Source organism: Pelobates fuscus, chromosome 5, assembly GCF_036172605.1.
Source record: "Pelobates fuscus isolate aPelFus1 chromosome 5, aPelFus1.pri, whole genome shotgun sequence".
In the NCBI taxonomy this organism is placed as follows: Eukaryota; Metazoa; Chordata; class Amphibia; order Anura; family Pelobatidae; genus Pelobates; species Pelobates fuscus.
The window spans coordinates 203,521,375-203,546,815 of NC_086321.1; positions in this window are offsets into that span (position 1 = coordinate 203,521,375).

Consider the following 25,441-nt stretch of genomic DNA (forward strand, 5'->3'; position numbering starts at 1 on the left):
CCGTGAGCAGTGGCCACCGGACCACCAGGGAGCCCACTGGGCCACCAGGGAAATCAAGGTAGGCTTCACCCCCACCACACTCAGCCTCACCCCCCCTTCACCCTCCCAGTCACCATCACCACCCTCAGCCTCACCCCCAACCCCACCATCCCCCCACCACCCTCACCATCACCACTACCCTCAGCCTTACCACCCCTAGCCCCCACCACCCTCAGCATCACCCCCCTCAGCCTAACCCCCACCACCATCACCCCCCACCACCCTCAGCCTCACCACCCCCTCACCATCACCCCCACCACCCTCAGCCTCACCCCCCACCACCATCACCCCCACCACCCTCAGCCTCACCACCCCCCACCACCCTCACCACCCTCACCATCACCACCCCCACCACCCTCAGCATCACCCCACACCACCCTCAGCATCACCCCACACCACCCTCAGCATCACCCCCCACCCCCCTCAGCCTCACCACCCCCCACCACCCTCAGCCTCACCACCCCCCACCACCCTCAGCCTCACCACCCCCCACCACCCTCAGCCTCACCACCCCCCACCACCCTCACCATCAACCCCACCACCCTCAGCATCACCCCCCTCATCACCTTCAGCATCACCCCCCACCACCCTCAGCATCACCCACCACCACCCTCAGCATCACCCCCCCACCACCCGCAGCCTCACCACCCCCCACCACCCTCACCCCTACCACCCTCAGCATCACCCCTCACCACCTTCAGCATCACCCCACTCACCACCTTCAGCATCACCCCACTCACCACCCTCAGCATCACCCCCCTCAGCATCAACCCTCACCACCCACCACTGTCAGCATCATCCCCCCCACCACCCTCAGCATCCCACCCCTCAGCCTCACCACCCCCACCACCCTCAGCATCACCTCCCCCCACCACCCTCAGCCTCACCACCACCCTCAGCCTCACTCCCCACCACCCTCAGCATCACCCCTCCCACCACCCTCAGCATAACCCTCCCACCACCCTCAGCCTAACCCTCCCACCACCCTCAGCCTCACCCCCCTCTCACTCTCACATTACCCCCCTCTCACTCTCACATTACCATTACCCCCCCGCTCCCTCTCACCATCACCCCCGGTCCCTCTCACCATCACCCCCCCGTCCCTCTCACCATCACCCCCCCGTTCCTCTCACCATCACCCCCCCGCTCCCTCTCACCATCACCCCCCGCTCCCTCTCACCATCACCCCCCCTCTTCCTCTCACCATTACCCCCCCCCTTCCTCTCACCATCACCCCCCCTTCCTCTCACCATCACCCCCCCTCTTCCTCTCACCATCACCCCCCTCTTCCTCTCACCATCACCCCCCCTCTTCCTCTCACCATCACCCCCTCTCACCCCCCTCTCCCTCTCATCCCCCCTCTCCCTCTCATCCCCCCTCTCCCTCTCATCCCCCCTCTCCCTCTCCCCATCACTTCCCCCCACCTACACACAACACACTTCAAGCAGCTACCCCATACACATAGGGTCTCAGACAAAAACGCAAACATTTTCAGAGACATACATTCACACACACACAAGGATACTCTGTCAGACACACTCTCAGGCACATACCAGGTAGACAGTGCATCAATGTGTATATGTGACACCTTTTTTTGTTAGTGGGGCCTCATGTTTGCGTTTCGCCTAAGGCCTCATAAAGTCTAGAGCCGCCTCTGTTGGGTGGTACCATGTGTGCTGGTGTGATAATATGTGTATTTGAACCCTGTGCACTCTGTGTACCTGTGACATTGCCCTGTAAGACGGTTTGGTTGATAATTTGTGTAGGAGGGATATCTGGGGGACACACTGTAGCTGGTGCTGGAGCTTCCAATTTATCCACTCTTTTGTTTAAACTGTTCATGGATGCCAGCAGGGCTGGCATCGTGGTCTGAATTCCTGTAAGAGTGTCAATGATATGCTCTTGAGAACTGGACCCTGGCTGCGAATTATCTGTACTGGTCATCATAACCCTGTATAATTCTGCTTTTCTGGCAGTAGCCGTTAACGGTATCCCCCTACGTCTGAGTTCTGCAGCAATCTTTGGGATTGTCCATGATCTTAACGAACAGGGATTTGAAGGGTCTTGACTGTCTCTGTCTGCTGTAGGGGCCGTAGTTGGAGTGGGTGGTCTAGCTGATGTGCTGGGTAGGGAGAAGTCATCTGCTTGCTCTGACACGTGAGACATGCTATACTGAAATTTAAACGTGAGTCTTGTCTCGCTATAGTTATAGTGGCTTGCGTTAACTGGTGTTTCTTTAATTGCCGGGTGGTGAAGAACTTAACTACTAGTGGGATTATGAGGCCTGCTGATGTCAAGTGGTTGTTAGAGGCGCTATCTATGATTTGGTCCTGTGCTGTGCCTTTGAGCAAAGGGGGGGTGTCGGCATATGGGGAAAATGGCTGAGGAAAGTGATGCCCTAACTAGAACTCTTAAGTAGAGTGTTGCGAGACAATAGCTAAGATTTGGATAGTTTGGGCGATAATACCTCTATGTGAGGATGGGTGTTGGTCTTGCAGGATTCCGTTCTACCGTACCTGTGTATGGGCCGTTCAAGTACCCTATCTGCCAGTATAACGCTGCTTGGGGTAAGTGATATGCTAGAGATATCTTACCTGATAGTTTTAGAGAAGGGATCTTATGATTCGCAGGATGTCTGAGTTTATTGGTATGTACCACATGTGAACCAAGACTATCGTTGGTTACTTCGCTATGGTTGTGTGTGTTTATTAATTTAGGTGATACATACCTGGGTCAACTGGTTGTCAACTTAAAGGGTGGCCAGTATGGATGGTTACTTCTGGATCTAACAGATTGAGGGAATGAAGTGACGCTTATCAATTAGTTGTGAATATAACTTGTGTTTGGTTAGTAGATTGTTTGTACATATGAACTTCTATGCCCCAATGTAACGTTGCCAAGTGATGATCCTCTTTATATGTTTGTGTGGTTACGTGCGTATGTTTCTTGACTCTAGCGTTTGGTGTGCGGTAAGTCTAAGTTGGTTTCAGAGAATTAAATCTGTGTAGGTTGCCTGGTTAAAGTTTGACTGTTAGTATAATCAACTGCCTTCACCTTTTAACTTGTGCATCTTACTCTAATGGCGTAGTATGTACATGTCAGAAACAGATATGGATAGGGAAGTTAACTTACTGGTCTGTACTTGTGGAACGGAAGACGTATTCAGGTATATGCGAGTTTACCCGTTGAATGGATATAAAGGTTGATGGGGTTGTGACTGGAATTAATCGAATCATCATAAGTTATTGCTTTCCCCAAGGTTTACTGTGTACTCACTCTACTAAATGTTCCCTTATGTAACATTATTTACCCTTGGCGATAGTTTGTTTGTAATATAATAGCCTAACGTTTCTAACCAGGTTATATTGTGACCTCCGCCTCCTTCCCCTCCCCCTTCTGCATGGAACCGTACTAACTTTAACATACCGTATGTACCAGAAATTCACAGTAACAAGATGGAATTCAGGAAAGTATTGATCTGAATTCTGAAAATACATAACGAGTGTATGAGCGTATTTGTTTAAGTAAGGCACATTCCTGAATGACATTATTTCCTTATAAACACTCATCAACCTTCTTGTGTTGTCCCACTTGCTAAGCCAGGATAATCATGACAACAGATCAAAACACGTAGTTTAAAACAAGTTATCCAGTTACTGTGTGTAGAGACTAATACTGAATGACCATAAGTCTTCCCTTATTAATAACCATTCAGCAGTACTTATTATACTAGCGCAAAAACACATTTAACAAGCATTTTTTAAACATGTAAACCCAGTTTCTTCACCCCCCGCCGTGTATCATTTAAGCCTGTGTGTTCCTGTGAAGCAAACTATGATAATCACCGCATAGATACTTGTAGAGGTTTTAATGTGTAGTTAGCCTTTTTATCCGATAGATGGCGATGCTGTGCATGTTTTTAACAGGTTTGTACGCCTGATTTGCTGAACTGAAATTGTTTGTTTCGTTACTAAGTGAGATTAGCCGGTTGTGCTTTGTTTGTGCGAACAACATGTGCACTGTGAGAATGACGGTTTGTTTCTGCGTTCGTGTGTACGTATATTCATTCGTTTATATGCGAGTTTGAATGCGTACGGGTGCATGGGTCCCCCGTTCGGTAGTTTGATAGCATTCGTTTGTACTCACTGTTACCGGGTGCCTGGTAGCTGTCCCGGAAGTTTCGGCAGGTGCCCCGGAAGTACAGCACTGCTGAGAGCGATTGCATTCCTGCGGCTTTGAGCTGGTGAGGGTGAAGCGTGGTTTGAGGACTACTGGAAGTGCCCGACCGATAATCTGTTGTAGCAAGGCCTGGTAGAATCACTAGGGAATCCTTTTTCAGTGAAACCAGAACTGGAAGTGACTTGCCGACATCAGCCCAGTATGGAGGTAGGTTTGGGTTTTTAAAGGCCGGATCCTCCCTTCCCACAACTCCAGGCTCCACCTTCCTATATATATATATATATATATATATATATATATATATATATATATATATATATATATATATATATATATATATGTATATGTGTGACGAAGTGCCCTTCGCCACTTGGTCCTGGAGAGGCCGGCTTGCCAGCCTCTTGCCCTATGATTATGGCCCTGGGGTGTATGGCCCTTTAACCCCTTAAGGACCAATCTTCTGGGATAAAAGGGAATCATGACAAGTCACATATGTCATGTGTCCTTAAGGGGTTAAAAACAGTATATGGGCATATGAAGACTTTTGTGACAATGTCCCTTTTGTGACAGTGTCCCCAGACTGTTAAACAACTTTGTGCATGTCATTTTCCTATTCGGTTCGGTAAATGGGGCTTACCAAATCAATTACCGACCAGGCGGACCACGCAGAAGTGGAAGTGTGCGGATAATTTACCTTCCAGGCTGGCGGTTAACCGCAGGTTAATTGCCGACCGCTGGGTGGCCTCCGTTCGTGCAGTCGAACACGTGGCGGCGGCCATCTTTATTTAGTAGAACGCAGTCAGCGGTGTGTGCTAACTTTTTAACCCTTGGAGGGAATTTTTGGGTATGTTTGTAATTGAAGTGTGCTGATTAATAATATGTAACTTTTAATGAGAGAGTTTTTACACATTTACTATAACTTGAAAAATATACATCCAATCTCCATAAAAGTGGAGGATTTTGTGGGAATGAATGGGAGTGTTTACCTGTATTGTACGTGTTTGATTGGCTGTGCTACAAAACCATGTGGGTGGTAACATTGTGTAAAAATGTGTATATAAGAAACAATAAAACCACGGCTCAGTCTGTTCCTGTTTTGACCCTCAACATAGAGCCTCGTCTCATGATTGGGGGATACGGATGTATCTACACTGGGGGATTGCTATACTCTACATACTCCCCTAGCTATAATCACTAAGCTCTCTTAAGAGCTTGTTACAGCTTCGCTCTCTGCAGGAAGAGAGGTTCGGTCTGCAGTGCTTATGATGTCTGGAGAAGTGCTTGGAGCCCTCGGGAAGCACTAGGAGCATCCATCAACGGAGGTACTCGGTTGGGGTATGTCAGGATCGGGACAGGGATCCAACACGCAGAGTAGAAACAGGTACAGGGTACGTATACCGGACCTTAGAATGGCCGGACTAACGTAAGTAGTAGTAAAGAATGGTCTAAAGACAAGCCGAGGTCGAGGGAACGAGAGAGCAGGTAAACGAGAGACAAGCCGAGTCAAAGGGTAATAGAGGTAAACGAGGTAGAACAGACAAGCCGGGTCAAAACCAAAGAAACTAACAGAATACAAGATCACTGAGTGACTAGACAAGCTAGAACCACGACAGGGCAATGAACAAACGTAGAAAGCCCTCTTTTATACCCTGATTCTAAACAGGTAATCACGCCCCCGACGAATCCTCATTCGTGCTTGGGGCTTGATTGACAGATCGGGTTGGGTTGTCGTCATGACGTCGGCTACTGAATGCCGCGTCATAAAAGGAAGTGGATCCCTCGCGGTTCCCTCGGTCGTTTACACGCCGGCCGCGAGGGATCCACTTCCTTTTATGACGCGGTGATTCAACCCTTGAACGAGTGATTCAACCCTTTTGCGAGGAAGAACATCCAAGTGTCTCACCTCCACAGAGGTAGAGACAGCAGGTACCCTGACAGTACCCCCCCCCCTCAGAAACGCCCACCGGGCGGAAGGAACCGGGGCGAGATGGAAAACGGGAGTGAAAAGCCCTGCGGAGGCGGGGCGCATGCACATCCTCCTGAGGTATCCAAGACCTCTCCTCAGGACCATATCCCTTCCAATCAACCAGATATTGTAACTTCCCCCGGGAGATACGAGAATCGATGATGGAATTGATTTCATACTCCTCTTGTCCCTCAACCTGAACAGAGCGAGGAGAGGATGCCGTGGAGGAAAACTTGTTACATATTAGGGGTTTTAACAAGGAAACATGAAAGGAGTTAGGAATGCGTAAGGCAGATGGAAGAGCCAGACGATACGCAACTGGGTTAATTCGAGTCAGGACCCTGTAAGGTCCAATGTAACGAGGAGCAAATTTCATAGAAGGAACCTTCAAGCGAATGTTTTTGGTACTCAACCATACCCTGTCCCCTGGAACAAAGACTGGAGCCGCCCTTCTATGTTTATCAGCGTGTTTCTTGAACAACATGGAATTATGCAGAAGAATTTGTCGAGTCTGATCCCACAACTTCCTCAGATTGGCAACATGAACATCAACCGACGGTACTCCTTGGGAAGGAGAAACCGAGGGAAGAATGGAGGGATGAAAGCCATAATTCATGAAAAAGGGGCTAGAACGAGTAGAATCACAAACGAGATTGTTGTGTGCGAACTCTGCCCAAGGAATCAGACCAACCCAATCGTCCTGGTGTTCGGAAACGAAACAACGCAAATATTGTTCGATCTTTTGATTAGTGCGTTCAGCAGCTCCGTTAGACTGGGGATGATAGGCAGAAGAGAAATTCAATTTGATACCCATTTGAGAGCAGAATGACTTCCAAAAACGGGAAACAAATTGGGAACCTCTATCAGAAACAATTTCGGAAGGGATCCCATGTAAACGAAATATCTCTTTAGCGTATATCTCAGCCAATTCAGGGGAAGATGGAAGTTTAGGTAAGGGCACGAAATGAGCCATCTTAGTAAACCTGTCAACCACCGTGAGAATCACAGTCTGTTTTTTAGAAACAGGTAAATCGACAATGAAGTCCATAGCCAAACAGGTCCATGATTTCTCTGGAATTTCCAAGGGATGCAAAAGCCCACAAGGAAGTGTCTGAGGTCGTTTAGTCTTCATACAGACCTCACATGCTTCGACGAAATCCCTAATATCTTTACGTAAGGTGGGCCACCAGAAATCTTTGGCTATTAAGGAGCATGTCTTACGAATGCCAGGATGCCCAGCCACCTTACTATTGTGAAAGCATTGTAGCAGTTCTAGTTGGAGTTCAGCAGGAACAAAATGCCGTGACTCAGGACTCTGTCTAGGAGCCAGATGTTGTAGCTTCATAATCTCGGCAAGCAACGGAGAATGAATCCTGAGGCTAGTGTTGGCGATAATATTGCACTTGGGAACTATAGAAGAGAAAACCGTCTCAGATATAGTAGAAGGTTCATGTTGGCGAGACAAAGCATCGGCCTTAGAGTTCTTAGAACCAGGTCTATAAGTGAGCACGTAATTGAAATGGGTGAGGAACAAGGACCAACGAGCTTGTCTGGCGGATAAGCGCTTGGCCTCCCCAATATAAGACAAGTTCTTGTGATCCGTCAGAATAGTAACAGGATGCAAGGTCCCCTCCAATAAATGTCTCCACTCCTTTAAGGCCATGATAACAGCTAGTAGTTCCCTGTCACCAATATCATATCTGCTTTCAGTCCCAGATAGTTTCTTGGAAAAAAAACCACATGGATGTAATGGTTTATCCACGCCTAACCTTTGAGACAAGATGGCACCTATACCTGTCTCTGAGGCGTCTACCTCGAGTAGGAAAGGTAAAGTTGTATCGGGGTGAACTAAAATTGGTGCAGAAGCAAAAAGTTCCTTAAGTGTCTTGAAGGCAACGAGAGCTTCAGTAGACCAAGTCTTAGTGTCAGCCCCCTGTCTGGTCATATTGGTAATAGGAGCAATAATGGAAGAGTATCCTTTAATGAAGCGCCTATAATAATTGGAGAATCCAATAAACCTCTGAATGGCCTTGAGACCCCTAGGTAATGGCCAATCTAAAATAGACTGGAGTTTATCCGGATCCATTTTAAAGCCTTCCCCAGAAATCACGTAACCAAGAAAGTTTATCTGAGATTGATCAAAACTACATTTCTCCAATTTGCAGTACAATCCATGTTGTAGGAGTTTGCGCAATACCCTTCTGACTTGTCTGTGGTGGGTCTCAATTTCTCTAGAGTGTATTAGTATATCATCTAAATATACAATAACACAATCCTGTTGAAATTCCCTAAGAACTTCATTGATCAGATCCTGAAATACTGCCGGTGCATTACAGAGCCCAAAAGGCATTACCGTGTACTCATAGTGCCCATATCGAGTATTGAACGCTGTTTTCCACTCGTCTCCCTGCTGAATTCTCACCAAGTTATACGCCCCTCTGAGATCTAACTTGGTGAAAATCTTGGAACCCTTTAAACGATCAAAGAGCTCAGTAATCAAGGGAATTGGGTATGCATTTCTCATAGTTATTTTATTCAAACCTCGGTAATCAATGCAAGGCCTTAACGTGCCATCCTTTTTATTCACAAAAAAAAAACGGCCCCGGCAGGCGAGGATGATCTCCTAATGAATCCCTTGTCTAGATTCTCACGGATATATTCCTCTAAGACTAAGTTCTCCTTAGTGGATAAAGGATATACATTGCCCCTCGGAGGCATAGTACCAGGTAGGAGATTAATCTTGCAATCAAAGGACCTGTGTGGAGGTAAAGTATCAGCATTCTTCTTGTCAAAGACTGCCTTTAAATCTATGTATCGAGACGGTATTTGTAAGTCTGTAGACTGGGTGGAGTTAACCGGTGTATTACCTACGCAAAGTGGTGAGACTTTCTGTAAACACCTGTCCTGGCAACCCTGACCCCATGAAGTTATCTCCCCTAGCTCCCAATCAATAATAGGGTTATGTTTCTTTAACCATGGATACCCCAGAACTATAGGAACAGAAGGGGAAGAGATAAGCATAAGGGATATATCCTCCTCGTGTAAGATACCAACAGTCAAAATAACAGGTATAGTCTCATGAGAAATCACAGGTTCAGATAATGGTCTACCATCTATGGCCTCAACGGCCAAGGGAGTATCTCTTAGCTGAGATGGGATAGAGTGTTTAGAAACAAAAACTTGGTCGATAAAGCTCTCAGCAGCTCCGGAGTCTATCAATGCCATAGTCTTTATTACTCCCTTCTCCCATGCTAAAGAAACCGGTAGTAGAAGCCTGTGATCTTTATAATTGTGTATAGAGGACAAAATAGAAACACCCAAGGCCTGTCCTCTAGAGAAACTTAGGTGCGAGCGTTTCCCGGACGATTAGGACAATTTAGGCGAAGGTGCCCTCTTACTCCACAATACATACACAATCCCTCCTTTCTTCTGTACTGTCTCTCCTCTTCTGAGAGGCGAGTATTGCCTATTTGCATAGGTTCAGAAAAAACTGGGATAGTGGTTTGAGGACTTTGAAATAAAGGCGCTAGTTTAAAGGAAGGTCTACGAATATTATCACGAGTGTTCTGTCTCTCTCTTAAACGTTCGTCAATACGAGAAATAAAAGAAATTAAATCCTCCAAATTTTCAGGGAGCTCTCTAGTAGCCACCTCGTCTAGGATTACATCAGATAATCCGTTTACAAATACGTCTATATAGGCCTGTTCATTCCACTTAACTTCTGCCGCCAAAGACCTGAACTCTAGTGCATAATCCACAAGGGTTTGGTTATCTTGTCTAAGGCGCAATAGTAATCTAGCTGCATTGACCTTTCTACCTGGAGGGTCAAAAGTTCTTCTAAAAGCAGCGACAAAGGCATTATAATTATAGACTAACGGATTCTCATTCTCCCACAGAGGATTGGCCCATCTCAGAGCCTTATCAATGAGGAGTGTGATAATGAATCCAACCTTTGCCCTATCTGTAGGGTAAGAGCGAGGTTGTAATTCAAAATGAATACCAATTTGGTTTAAGAAACCATGGCACTTCTCCGGAGAACCACCATAACGTACAGGAGGTGTAATACGGGAAGAAGCACCTACAGTGGCTACTTCTAGACCTGAACTTACAGGAGAGATGGACGTAGCTCGCATCTCCTCCGGTGGGTTACTAGATCGAGATAATAAAGCTTGCAGCGCTAGAGCCATCTGGTCCATTCTGTGATCCATGGCATCAAATCTAGAATCGGAAGGACCAACCTGAGTGTTTGTACCTGCAGGATCCATGGCCCTGTCGTAATGTCAGGATCGGGACAGGGATCCAACACGCAGAGTACAAACAGGTACAGGGTACGTATACCGGACCTTAGAATGGCCGGACTAACGTAAGTAGTAGTAAAGAATGGTCTAAAGACAAGCCGAGGTCGAGGGAACGAGAGAGCAGGTAAACGAGAGACAAGCCGAGTCAAAGGGTAATAGAGGTAAACGAGGTAGAACAGACAAGCCGGGTCAAAACCAAAGAAACTAACAGAATACAAGAGCACTGAGTGACTAGACAAGCTAGAACCACGACAGGGCAATGAACAAACGTAGAAAGCCCTCTTTTATACCCTGATTCTAAACAGGTAATCACGCCCCCGACGAATCCTCATTCGTGCTTGGGGCTTGATTGACAGATCGGGTTGGGTTGTCGTCATGACGTCGGCTACTGAATGCCGCGTCATAAAAGGAAGTGGATCCCTCGCGGTTCCCTCGGTCGTTTACACGCCGGCCGCGAGGGATCCACTTCCTTTTATGACGCGGTGATTCAACCCTTGAACGAGTGATTCAACCCTTTTGCGAGGAAGAACATCCAAGTGTCTCACCTCCACAGAGGTAGAGACAGCAGGTACCCTGACAGGGTACTAGGAGCTTCGTCACAATATATATATATATATATATATATATATATATATATATATATAAAAACAACTCCACAAATAATCTGGCACTCCACCTTCCAAAGGCAACAATGTTGATACTTGCCTGGGTGCAGATCGTCAATGGTAAGAATATAGAAAAATGAGAAATAACGATGCCTTCAAAAGGTCTTCAAATTCAGAGTTTTAGTGTTTTAAATCATATATGCTGTGTACAAACAAATCAACGTTTCGACCCTGTAACGGATCACCTGGCACCCTGACTGGGTACCTCCGTTGATGGATGTTCCTAATGCTTCCCGAGGGCTCCAAGCACACCACTTGACACCATAAGCACTGCAGACCCCACGAACCACGTTCTCGCTGTCTCCTTTTCACCCTGGACCTTCGGCAAGGATCCAGGCTCCAGTGGGTGAACCTCTCTTCCTTCAGAGAATGAAGCAGGAACAAGCTCTTAAAAGAGCTTAGTGATTTAGCCAGGGGAGTATACAGCGTATAGAAATGCCCAGTGTAGATGCAGCCTTTTCCCCCACACATGAGACGATGCTCTATGTTGAGGGTAAAACAGGAACTCAGCAGTCTGAGGGTTTATTGTCTCTTACATACAGGTTTTTCCCAAAAGGTTACCACCCACGTGGACATTGTGGAACACAGGATACAAAGTTACAAAGCCAATCAAAACAGGTTTGTACAGATAGACACTCCCAGATAATGTACACAAACCCTCCCCTCCGCCTGTGATACAGTTAACAAATACAATGGACTAACTACCAACAGGCAGAAAACACAAATTTTTCATGAGACACAGAAAACACCCCAAAACACCACATATCCCCATATTATACATCCCTGGATAGCCCTGATCTGGGTGAACAACATGTCCAAAAATCACCCAGATCAGAGCAGGGGTTCAGGAAATTCCTGGAAGTCATATTTGACTGACCGCAAGCATGGCTTTCATGCAGTTCCACAGATTTAGGCTGTGCGGCTGGTCTATCTCCCCCTCTATCCTGGAGATAATTGGCTTAAGTGGCTGTGGTAACTTAATTATCTCCAGTAACAGGAACTATCTCTAAGTCAAAAACCGTTATAAAAAACACAAAAAATATATAACTCTTATAATACAATGTTTAACCTATATGTCCAACATATCCCCAGATAGCTTGGATATGAGCGTTCAATATGTCCGAAAAGCGCTCAGATCTCACAAATACAGTTGGATTGCCATGGGGTTAAACAATAGCAAGGGCTGATGGGAGATGGAGGAGGGACAAAACAGCCATTTTCAACTGGTCTGGCAGTGTCCCTGGGACAACGCCCTGCTGTAGAACAATAGGACAGTAAAAAGGGGGAGGGGAAGAGGCACATTTTCCAATGGAAGTCACTTTTTAAACATGTCTTTTTGCAGGGCCCATAGTCTTTGGGCAAAAGACTGGCCATTAGTCCTCTCCAAAACCCAGTGGTGAGGTTATTTTTGCCACAGACCCAATTTGGGTCTTTTTTCAAGATCACAGTGCAAGTGATAAACATATGAATTTATAAGAAACTTACCCAAATAAACTTACCCAACAAGTGTTATGACAGCCTATCGACTGATTGCACCCGTAAGTGATGAACGTGACGTGCATCTCGCGTGCATGTGCGAGGTTGCTATGAGTTACAAAGTTACATTGCCGTACAAGGTTACCATGGAAACTAGGCAAAATCAAGGCAAATGTAATCCATCACCCAGAGACAATGGAGGAGGGATTTCAAAGAGTAGATATGTCCTATACATGGAATGCCTTATGAGAAATATAGTCTAGAGAAGAAAGACGTGAAGAAAGTAATGTGAAAAACTGATAAGTGGTGAAGCATAAACAAATGTGAAACAAGTGAAAATAAAAACGTGCAGTGTGTAAATATGAGAAGAAGAGATGGAAAGTATGAGCGATAGAAAAAGTAGTGTACCATCTTCTGCACTCTCTGCTTGTTTTTTTTTCTCCCTCTCCCCCTCACTCTGATCTTTAGAAAGATATTCATGACCCTATGCAAGAATGTTTTCTATTTTCTATCAAACCTGTGTCTTATCGGCACTCATGTCACTTTAACCCCTTTATCACAACTCAACTTTGAATTCTATGTGTAATCTTGCTCAGAAATGCTCCAGAAAGGGAGGTTCTCCCGAAAGCTTGTCATCGGAAAATTCTGTTAGTCCAATAAAAAAGGTATTATAAGATACAAATGTTATCTAAGTTCTCACCACATTCACTTACCTAACACTCCACTACTACTACTCCAATGCTACTACTCCACGATCAACCAATCACCACATCCAAGTTCACGTTTCACATCAGAACTCTGCTACGAAGGTTAGGCTACAACCCCGCGTCCTTCTCCGGTCACTCCTTCTGGATAGGAGCAGCTTCATCGGCATTTAGCTCTAACACACCAGTCCACATCATTAAGAGACTGGGTCATTGGAAATCCTCCATTTACAACACCTATATCCCATTACCAGAGAAAGAACTAAGACAAGTATTCAAACGTTTAGCCTTATAAGAAGCAATAAAGTGTGATTTATTTATTTTTTGTATCATCCTTTTGCCCTCTTTTATTACAGGCCTACTCGTTCATTGGTTTCGGCATACCTCAGCCAACACTGTATCTTCTAACATATTCCATAACCAAGTAAATTCCAAGCACAAATATATATACCGTATATACTCGAGTATAAGCCAAGTTTTTCAGCACATTTTTTGTGCTGAAAAACCCCAACTCGGCTTATACTCGAGTCAGAGTCTGTATTATGGCAATTTGCATTGCCATAATACAGACTGGGGGGAGAGGGGTGCTGGCAGAGCTGTACTTACCTTTCCTGCAGCTCCTGTCAGCTCTCTCCTCCTCCGCGCCGTCCGTTCAGCACCTCGGTCAGCTCCCAGTGTAAGTCTCGCGAGAGCCGCGGCTCTCGCGCGACTTACACTGGGAGCTGACAGAGGGAGCTGCACAGACCGCGCGGAGGAGGAGAGAGCTGACAGGAGCTGCAGGAAAGGTAAGTACACTGGGAGCTGCACAGACCGCGCGGAGGAGGAGAGAGCTGACAGGAGGAGGAGAGAGCTGACAGAGAGCTGACAGGAGCTGCAGGAAAGGTAAGTACAGCACCCCTCTCCCCCCACTGAACTACCAATGACACTGGACCACCAGGGAAGGAGCCCCCCTCCCTGGCCAGCTAGCAAGCAGGGAGGGGGGACGAAAAAAAAAAGATAATTAAAAAAAATAAATTAATAATAATTAAATAATAAATAATAATAAAAAATAATAATAATATAAAAAAATAAAATAATAATTAATAATATATCAAATGCCCACCCCCACCAACACATACACAAACACACACTGCATCACACACTGCATCACACACTCACACTTCATTCATATACACACACTGCACTCACACACACTGCACTCACACACACACTGCACTCACACACACTGCACTCACACACTGCACTCACACACACTGCACTCATACACACTGCACTCATACACACACTGCACTCATACACACACACTGCACTCATTATATACACACACTGGAAATAAATATTCAATTAATATATACGCACACACACTGCACTCATACACACACACACACACACTGCACTCACGCACTGCACTCATCCGCACACTGCACTCATACGCACACTGCATTCATACGCACACACTGCATTCATACGCACACACTGCATTCATTATATACAAACACTGTAAATAAATATTCAATTAATATAATTTTTTTAGGATCTAATTTTATTTAGAAATTTACCAGTAGCTGCTGGTCTAGTCTTATACTCGAGTCAATACGTTTTCCCAGTTTTTTGGGGTAAAATTAGGGGCCTCGGCTTATATTCGGGTCGGCTTATACTCGAGTATATACGGTATATATATATATATATATATATATATACATATATATATATATATATATATATAAAATGTGTCTATTTGTTATATATTATATATAAATTCCACATATATATATTTAACTAGGAAATTTTACATAATTATTTGATTTTTATTAATTATAATTTGAGGGACATGCCTGACAACTGCCTGACTGTCCAGATAATTTAATTGGTAAGCCCTATATTTAACCCTGGAACCTTCTAAAACACCATAAAACATTTACATGGGTGGTATTGTTATACTCAGGAGACTTCACTGAACACAAATATGAGTGTTTCAAAACAGTAAAACTTATCACGATGATGATATGACCACTAAAAGTGCAGTTTTTGTGTAAAAAATGCAACAAACAAATATAAACGCTAACTTTGGACAGCGTTTGTGGCTAAGTGTCTACTACAAAAGACTGGACGTACCCCATTTTGAATACCCTGGATTATCTATTTTTTCTAATGGTATGCCATGATGGGGTTGATTTTCATTTCGGGCTGCCATACCGTCTCAAAGACAACATAGCCAATCTGGCAAATTTCAATTTGCAAAAACAGAAATTCGCAAATCTTATATTTGACACTGTAACTTTCTAAAACATCATAAAACCTGTGCATGAGGAGTACTGTTGTACTTGTGAGATATTACGCTACACATATATGAGTGTTTAAGAACAGAAAAAAATGTATTATAATAATGATATCACCGGTAAAAGGGCAGTTTATTTGTGAAAAAAGCAAAACAAAATGTGTATATATGTACTCTAAATTTGGCTTGGGTTTTAAGTGGCTACTAAAAAAGACTGGACATATCCCATTTTGAATACCGTGGGTTGTCTACTTTTACAAATGGTATGCCATGATGGGGTTAATTTTCATTCCTGGGCTGCCATATGGTCTCAAAGGCAACGTAGACCCAGCAAACCAATCTGGCAAATTTCAATGTGAAAACATGGAAAAGGAAAAAGTTCTATATTTGACCCCTGTAAGTTTCCAAATGCCTATACAACCTGTACATGTAGTGTACTGTTGTACTCGTGAGACATTTCTTAACACAAATATGTGTATTTTATTGCAGTAAAATCCAACAGTATTATGACATTCACAGATAAAATGTCACGCAGAAATTTGAAAGTAAGTTACTTTTTAATTTTTCACAATTAGATTTTATTCATATTAAATTATGTTTCATATATAACAATTTGATATGTAACTAGAAAAGCTACAATTTCTGGGGAAATTGTGAAGTGTTCTTGCCTCCATCAGTAGTATACAACTGGAGTGGGCGGAGTAACTGTTATTATTTATTTATATAGCACATTTAATTGCAATGTTGTTGCCCAAAGTGCTTCACAGTTACATTAAAACATACAGTTATAAAAACATTAGCAGGTGTAAAAGGCTTTGTCTATGACATCATTTGCTGCTGCAGCCTGGCACAGGTCAGAGTATTTTTGCGGTTGCCATCTTCAAACGGTCATATTAACCCCTACAGTGAAGAGCTTTATATTGTGAGAATCACAAGACCCAGACCTACATTTTGATGTATAGTATGTCTCTGAGATATTAACAATGAAGGCACAGTCGCAGTTTAGAAATTGCCCTTCAAATGTGAGCTTTGCAGAGTGGAGTTTCAATGAATGTCAATGGACTGCGTGAGTTGCAAACAAATGGTCATATTGTGAAAACTATCAGGACTATGGCTTAGCCGTGGACATTTCTAGTGGCAGCAGGGATAGCTGAACGTTTTGATATAAGATTTGTGTAGGTGGGCCTGAAAATGAGGGAGTGGTGGCAGTTTAGAAATCATGTCCTGATTTTTCAGCTTTTGCCAGCTCCCACTCTAGCTTTGCCATTCATTCCTATGGGACAAATTTCGCCACAAGAACGACGATATTCCGAGAACCATTCGCCGAAACGTTCCACAAAGTAATAGCAATCTGATCGGGAACAATCTGCACGTTTTGGTATATTTTTGTCTATGTAGTGTAAAAACTGTGGGAGGAGTTAGGGTGGCAAATTTGGCTATAATAAGAATAATAATAATAACTAGAAAAGCTACAATTTCTGGGGAAATTGTGAAGTGTTCTTGCCTCCACCAGTAGTCTACAACTGGAGTGGGCGGAGTAACTGTTATTATTTATTTATATAGCACATTTAATTGCAATGTTGTTGCCCAAAGTGCTTCACAGTTACATTAAAACATACAGTTATAAAAACATTAGCAGGTGTAAAAGGCTTTGTCTATGACATCACTTGCTGCTGCAGCCTGGCACAGGTCAGAGTATTTTTGCGGTTGCCATCTTCAAACGGTCATATTTTAAAAACTATAAACCCTACAGTGAAGAGCTTTATATTGTGAGAATCACAAGACCCATACCTACATTTTGATGTATAGTATGTCTCTGAGATATTAACAATGAAGGCACAGTTGCAGTTTAGAAATTGCCCTTCAAATGTGAGCTTTGCAGAGTGGAGTTTCAATGAATGTCAATGGACTGCGTGAGTTGCAAACAAATGGTCATATTGTGAAAACTATCAGGACTATGGCTTAGCCGTGGGCATTTCTAGTGGCAGCAGGGATAGCTGAACGTTTTGATATAAGATTTGTGTAGGTGGGCCTGAAAATGAGGGAGTGGTGGCAGTTTAGAAATCATGTCCTGATTTTTCAGCTTTTGCCAGCTCCCACTCTAGCTTTGCCATTCATTCCTATGGGACAAATTTCGCCACAAGAACGACGATATTCCGAGAACCATTCGCCGAAACGTTCCACAAAGTAATAGCAATCCGATCGGGAACAATCTGCACGTTTTGGTATATTTTTGTCTATGTAGTGTAAAAACTGTGGGAGGAGTTAGGGTGGCAAATTTGGCTATAATAAGAATAATAATAACTAGAAAAGCTACAATTTCTGGGGAAATTGTGAAGTGTTCTTGCCTCCACCAGTAGTATACAACTGGAGTGGGCAGAGTAACTGTTATTTATTTATATAGCACATTTAATTGCAACGTTGTTACACAGTTACATTAAAACATACAGTTATAAAAACATTAGCAGGTGCAAATGGCCCTGTCTATGACATCACTTGCTGCTGCAGCCTTGCACAGGTCAGAGTATTTTTGCGGTTGCCATCTTCAAACGGTCGTATTTTAAAAACTATAAATCCTACAGTGAAGAGCTTTATATTGTGAGAATCACAAGACCCAGACCTACATTTTGATGTATAGTATGTCTCTGAGATATTAACAAGGAAGGCACAGTCGCAGTTTAGAAATTGCCCTTCAAATGTGAGCTTTGCAGAGTGGAGTTTCAATGAATGTCAATGGACTGCGTGAGTTGCAAACAAATGGTCATATTGTGAAAACTATAAGGAATACGACTTAGCTGTGGACATTTTTAGTGGTAGCAGGGATAGCTGAACGTTTTGATATAAGATTTGTGTAGGTGGGCCTGAAAATGAGGGAGTGGTGGCAGTTTAGAAATCATGTCCTGATTTTTCAGATTTTGCCAGCTCCCACTCTAGCTTTGCCATTCATTCCTATGGGACAAATTTCGCCACAAGAACGATGATATTCCGAGAACCATTCGGCGAAACGTTCCACAAAGTAATAGCAACGCGATCGGGAACAATCTGCACGTTTTGGTAAATTTTTGTCTATGTAGTGTAAAAACTGTGGGAGGAGTTAGGGTGGCAAATTTGGCTATAATAAGAATAATAATAACTAGAAAAGCTACAATTTCTGGGGAAATTGTGTGAAGTGTTCTTGCCTCCATCAGTAGTCTACAACTAGAGTGGGCGGAGTAACTGTTAGTATTTATTTATATAGCACATTTAATTGCAATGTTGTTGCCCAAAGTGCTTCACAGTTACATTAAAACATACAGTTATAAAAAATTAGCAGGTGTAAAAGGCTTTGTCTATGACATCACTTGCTGCTGCAGCCTTGCACAGATCAGAGTATTTTGGCGGTTGCCATCTTCAAACGGTCGTATTTTAAAAACTATAAATCCTACAGTGAAGAGCTTTATATTGTGAGAATCACAAGACCCAGACCTACATTTTGATGTATAGTATGTCTCTGAGATATTAACAATGAAGGCACAGTCGCAGTTTCGAAATTGCCCTTCAAATGTGAGCTTTGCAGAGTGGAGTTTCAATGAATGTCAATGGACTGCGTGAGTTGCAAACAAATGGTCATATTGTGAAAACTATCAGGACTATGGCTTAGCCGTGGACATTTCTAGTGGCAGCAGGGATAGCTGAACGTTTTGATATAAGATTTGTGTAGGTGGGCCTGAAAATGAGGGAGTGGTGGCAGTTTAGAAATCATGTCCTGATTTTTCAGCTTTTGCCAGCTCCCACTCTAGCTTTGCCATTCATTCCTATGGGACAAATTTCGCCACAAGAACGACGATATTCCGTGAACCATTCGTTGAAACGTTCCACAAAGTAATAGCAATCCGATCGGGAACAATCGGCACGTTTTGGTATATTTTTGTCTATGTAGTGTAAAAACTGTGGGAGGAGTTAGGGTGGCAAATTTGGCTATAATAAGAATAATAAGAACTAGAAAAGCTACAATTTCTGGGGAAATTGTGTGAAGTGTTCTTGCCTCCATCAGTAGTCTACAACTAGAGTGGGCGGAGTAACTGTTATTATTTATTTATATAGCACATTTAACCCCTTAAGACCGGAGGGCGTACTATTACGTCCTTTTAAAAGCGGCTCTAAACGCCGCCGGACGTAATAGTACGCCCTCCGGTTTTTAGTAACTTACCCGGTCGCTGGCGGTCCCACGCCGGCGATCGCGGTTCGGGGGACTCCCAGGGAGCCCCCCGCGGCACGTCCGCCCTCCAGGAGCCCTCCCGGCCATGTGAGAGTGAGGTCCTTGCGAGGACCTCACAATCACATGGCTGGTATAGCTGCCTGCTGCATTGCCAGCAGGGGGACCAACTGTAATGACAGTTGGTCCCCCTGCTGGCTGAAAATCAAATAAAAAAATGTTAAAACAGTGTAAAAATAAATAAATTATATACTTAGATCATATATATATATTATATATATATGATCTAAGTATATATATACACATATACACACATACACATACACCGTCTAGGTGTATTTTAATATTAATATATATATAATTATATATATATATTAATATCAAATTACACGTAGACTGATACTGATTAAATATATATATAATTATTGTTATATATATATTTATAAATAATATAAAAAAATTAATATGTAAATACGTAAAAAAATTAAATAAAAAAAATAATTAAAAATAAAATATTAAAAAATATATAGATGTGTTTTATTTCGTTCTAACTGTATTCTGATATTAATATATATATATTTATATCAAAATACACTTATAACGAAATAATATATATATCTATATACATAAATATATACGTATATATCACTATATATATACCTATATATAAATAAAAATATAAAAAAAAAAATATATATATATATATATACGTATATATACACATATGTATATATATACATATATTAATTCTACACATATATTTATGTAATAATTTTACATAATTAGGTATCCTAATTAATTACAATTAGCGGGACCTGCCTGACCACCCATGCCGAAAGTATAGGGAATTTAATTTGCTAGCACTATATTTAACCCTATAACTTTCCAAGACACCATAAAACCTGTACATGGGGGGTACTGTTTTACTCGGGAGACTTCGCTGAATACAAATATTAGTGTTTCAAAACAGTAAAATGTATTACAACCATGATATCGCCAGTAAAAGTGACGTTTTTTGCATTTTTCACGCACAAACAGCACTTACAGGGACGATATTATTGCTGCAATACTTTTTACTGTTTTGAAACACAAATATTTGTGTTCAGCGAAGTCTCCTGAGTACAACAGTACCCCTCATGTACAGGTTTTATGGTGTTTTCAAAAATTACAGCGTCAAATATAAGGCTTGTGTTTAATTTTTTTCACATTAAAATTCGCCAGATTGCTTACGTTGCCTTTATGACCCTATGGTAGCCCAAGAATGAAAATTACCCCTATGATGGCATACCATTTGCAATAGTAGACAACCAAAGGTATTGCAAATGGGGTATGTCCAGTCTTTTTTAGTAGCCACTTAGTCACAAACACTGGCCAAAATTGGCGTTTTTTGCATTTTTCACACACAAACAAATACAAACGCTAACTTTGGCCAGTGTTTGTGACCAAATGGCTACTAAAAAAGACTGGACATCGCTTATTTGCAATACCTTGGGTCGTCTACTATTGCAAATGGTATGCCATTATGGGTGTAAATTTATTTCCTGGGCTACTATACAGTCTCAAAGGCAACGTAACCAATCTGGCGAATTTCAATTTCAAATGTAACACGCTATATTTGACCCTGTAACTTCCCAAAACACCATAAAACCTGTACATAGGGGGTACTGTTTTACACGTGAGACTTTGCTGAATACAAATATGTGTATTTTATTGCAGTAAAAGCAAACAGTATTATGACATTGACAGTTAAAATGTCATGAAGAACGAAAAAAATCAAAAAAAATCTTATTTTCTCCCATTTTTTTTTTATTAAATTATGTTTCATAGCTAAATATTTGATATTAAATGAAAGCCCTGTTTCCCCTGAATAAAATGATATATAATAAGGGGGGGTACATTTAATATGAAAGAGGTGAATTACGGTTGGACAGACATATAGCGCAAATGCCAGGTTTTGTTTACGTTTTGTTTCGTTCACAACTTGTACATTTGGCTGCGGTGTTAAGGGGTTAATTGCAATGTTGTTGCCCAAAGTGCTTCACAGTTACATTAAAACATACATTTATAAAAACATTAGCAGGCCCTGTCTATGACATCACTTGCTGCTGCAGCCTTGCACAGGTCAGAGTATTTTGGCGGTTGCCATCTTCAAACGGTCGTATTTTAAAAACTATAAATCCTACAGTGAAGAGCTTTATATTGTGAGAATCACAAGACCCAGACCTACATTTTGATGTATAGTATGTCTCTGAGATATTAACAATGAAGGCACAGTCGCAGTTTAGAAATTGCCCTTCAAATGTGAGCTTTGCAGAGTGGAGTTTCAATGAATGTCAATGGACTGCGTGAGTTGCAAACAAATGGTCATATTGTGAAAACTATCAGGACTATGGCTTAGCCGTGGACATTTCTAGTGGCAGCAGGGATAGCTGAACGTTTTGATATAAGATTTGTGTAGGTGGGCCTGAAAATGAGGGAGTGGTGGCAGTTTAGAAATCATATCCTGATTTTTCAGCTTTTGACAGCTCCCACTCTAGCTTTGCCATTCATTCCTATGGGACAAATTTCGCCAGAAGAACGACGATATTCCGTGAACCATTCGGCGAAACGTTCCACAAAGTAATAGCAATCCGATCGGGAACAATCTGCACGTTTTGGTATATTTTTGTCTATGTAGTGTAAAAACTGTGGGAGGAGTTAGGGTGGCAAATTTGGCTATAATAAGAATAATAAGAATAATAATAATAATATATATGTGAGATAACATTAAGTGGTCTTGCTATGCAAGAACACTTAATAATAATAATAATATATATGTGAGATAACATTAAGTGGTCTTGCTATGCAAGAACACTTAATAACTAGAAAAGCTACAATTTCTGGGGAAATTGTGAAGTGTTCTTGCCTCCACCAGTAGTATACAACTGGAGTGGGCGGAGTAACTGTTATTTATTTATATAGCACATTTAACCCCTTAACACCGCAGCCAAATGTACAAGTTGTGAACGAAACAAAACGTAAACAAAACCTGGCATTTGCGCTATATGTCTGTCCAACCGTAATTCACCTCTTTCATATTAAATGCACCCCCCCTTATTATATATAATTTTATTCAGGGGAAACAGGGCTTTCATTTAATATCAAATATTTAGCTATGAAACATAATTTAATATGAAAAAAATGGGACAAAATAAGATTTTTTTTGATTTTTTTCGTTCTACATGACATTTTAACTGTCAATGTCATAATACTGTTTGCTTTTACTGCAATAAAATACACATATTTGTATTCAGCAAAGTCTCACGTGTAAAACAGTACCCCCTATGTACAGGTTTTATGGTGTTTTGGGAAGTTACAGGGTCAAATATAGCGTGTTACATTTGAAATTGAAATTCGCCAGATTGGTTACGTTGCCTTTGAGACTGTATAGTAGCCCAGGAAATAAATTTACACCCATAATGGCATACCATTTGCAATAGTAGACGACCCAAGGTATTGCAAATAAGCGATGTCCAGTCTTTTTTAGTAGCCATTTGGTCACAAACACTGGCCAAAGTTGGCGTTTGTATTTGTTTGTGTGTGAAAAATGCAAAAAACGCCAATTTTGGCCAGTGTTTGTGACTAAGTGGCTACTAAAAAAGACTGGACATACCCCATTTGCAATACCTTTGGTTGTCTACTATTGCAAATGGTATGCCATCATAGGGGTAATTTTCATTCTTGGGCTACCATAGGGTCATAAAGGCAACGTAATCAATCTGGCGAATTTTAATGTGAAAAAAATTAAACACAAGCCTTATATTTGACGCTGTAATTTTTGAAAACACCATAAAACCTGTACATGAGGGGTACTGTTGTACTCAGGAGACTTCGCTGAACACAAATATTTGTGTTTTAAAACAGTAAAAAGTATTGCAGCAATAATATCGTCCCTGTAAGTGCTGTTTGTGCGTGAAAAATGCAAAAAACGTCACTTTTACTGGCGATATCATGGTTGTAATACATTTTACTGTTTTGAAACACTAATATTTGTGTTCAGCGAAGTCTCCCGAGTAAAACAGTACCCCCCATGTACAGGTTTTATGGTGTCTTGGAAAGTTATAGGGTTAAATATAGTGCTAGCAAATTCAATTCCCTATACTTTCGGCATGGGTGGTCAGGCAGGTCCCGCTAATTGTAATTAATTAGGATACCTAATTATGTAAAATTATTACATAAATATATGTGTAGAATTAATATATGTATATATATACATATGTGTATATATACGTATATATATATATATATTTTTTTTAATATTTTTATTTATATATAGGTATATATATAGTGATATATACGTATATATTTATGTATATAGATATATATATTATTTCGTTATAAGTGTATTTTGATATAAATATATATATATTAATATCAGAATACAGTTAGAACGAAATAAAACACATCTATATATTTTTTAATATTTTATTTTTAATTATTTTTTTTATTTAATTTTTTTACGTATTTACATATTAATTTTTTTTATATTATTTATAAATATATATATAACAATAATTATATATATATATTTAATCAGTATCAGTCTACGTGTAATTTGATATTAATATATATATATAATTATATATATATTAATATTAAAATACACCTAGACGGTGTATGTGTATGTGTGTATATGTGTATATATATACTTAGATCATATATATATAATATATATATGATCTAAGTATATAATTTATTTATTTTTACACTGTTTTAACATTTTTTTATTTGATTTTCAGCCAGCAGGGGGACCAACTGTCATTACAGTTGGTCCCCCTGCTGGCAATGCAGCAGGCAGCTATACCGGCCATGTGATTGTGAGGTCCTCGCAAGGACCTCACTCTCACATGGCCGGGAGGGCTCCTGGAGGGCGGACGTGCCGCGGGGGGCTCCCTGGGAGTCCCCCGAACCGCGATCGCCGGCGTGGGACCGCCAGCGACCGGGTAAGTTACTAAAAACCGGAGGGCGTACTATTACGTCCGGCGGCGTTTAGAGCCGCTTTTAAAAGGACGTAATAGTACACCCTCCGGTCTTAAGGGGTTAATTGCAACGTTGTTGCACAGTTACATTAAAACATACAGTTATAAAAACATTAGCAGGTGCAAAAGGCCCTGACTATGACATCACTTGCTGCTGCAGCCTTGCACAGGTCAGAGTATTTTTGCGGTTGCCATCTTCAAACGGTCGTATTTTAAAAACTATAAATCCTACAGTGAAGAGCTTTATATTGTGAGAATCACAAGACCCAGACCTACATTTTGATGTATAGTATGTCTCTGAGATATTAACAAGGAAGGCACAGTCGCAGTTTAGAAATTGCCCTTCAAATGTGAGCTTTGCAGAGTGGCATTTCAATGAATGTCAATGGACTGCGTGAGTTGCAAACAAATGGTCATATTGCGAAAACAATCAGGACTATGGCTTAGCCGTGGACATTTTTAGTAGCAGCAGGGATAGCTGAACGTTTTGATATAAGATTTGTGTAGGTGGGCTTGAAAATGAGGGAGTAGTGGCAGTTTAGAAATCATGTCCTGATTTTTCAGCTTTTGCCAGCTCCCACTCTAGCTTTGCCATTCATTCCTATGGGACAAATTTCGCCACA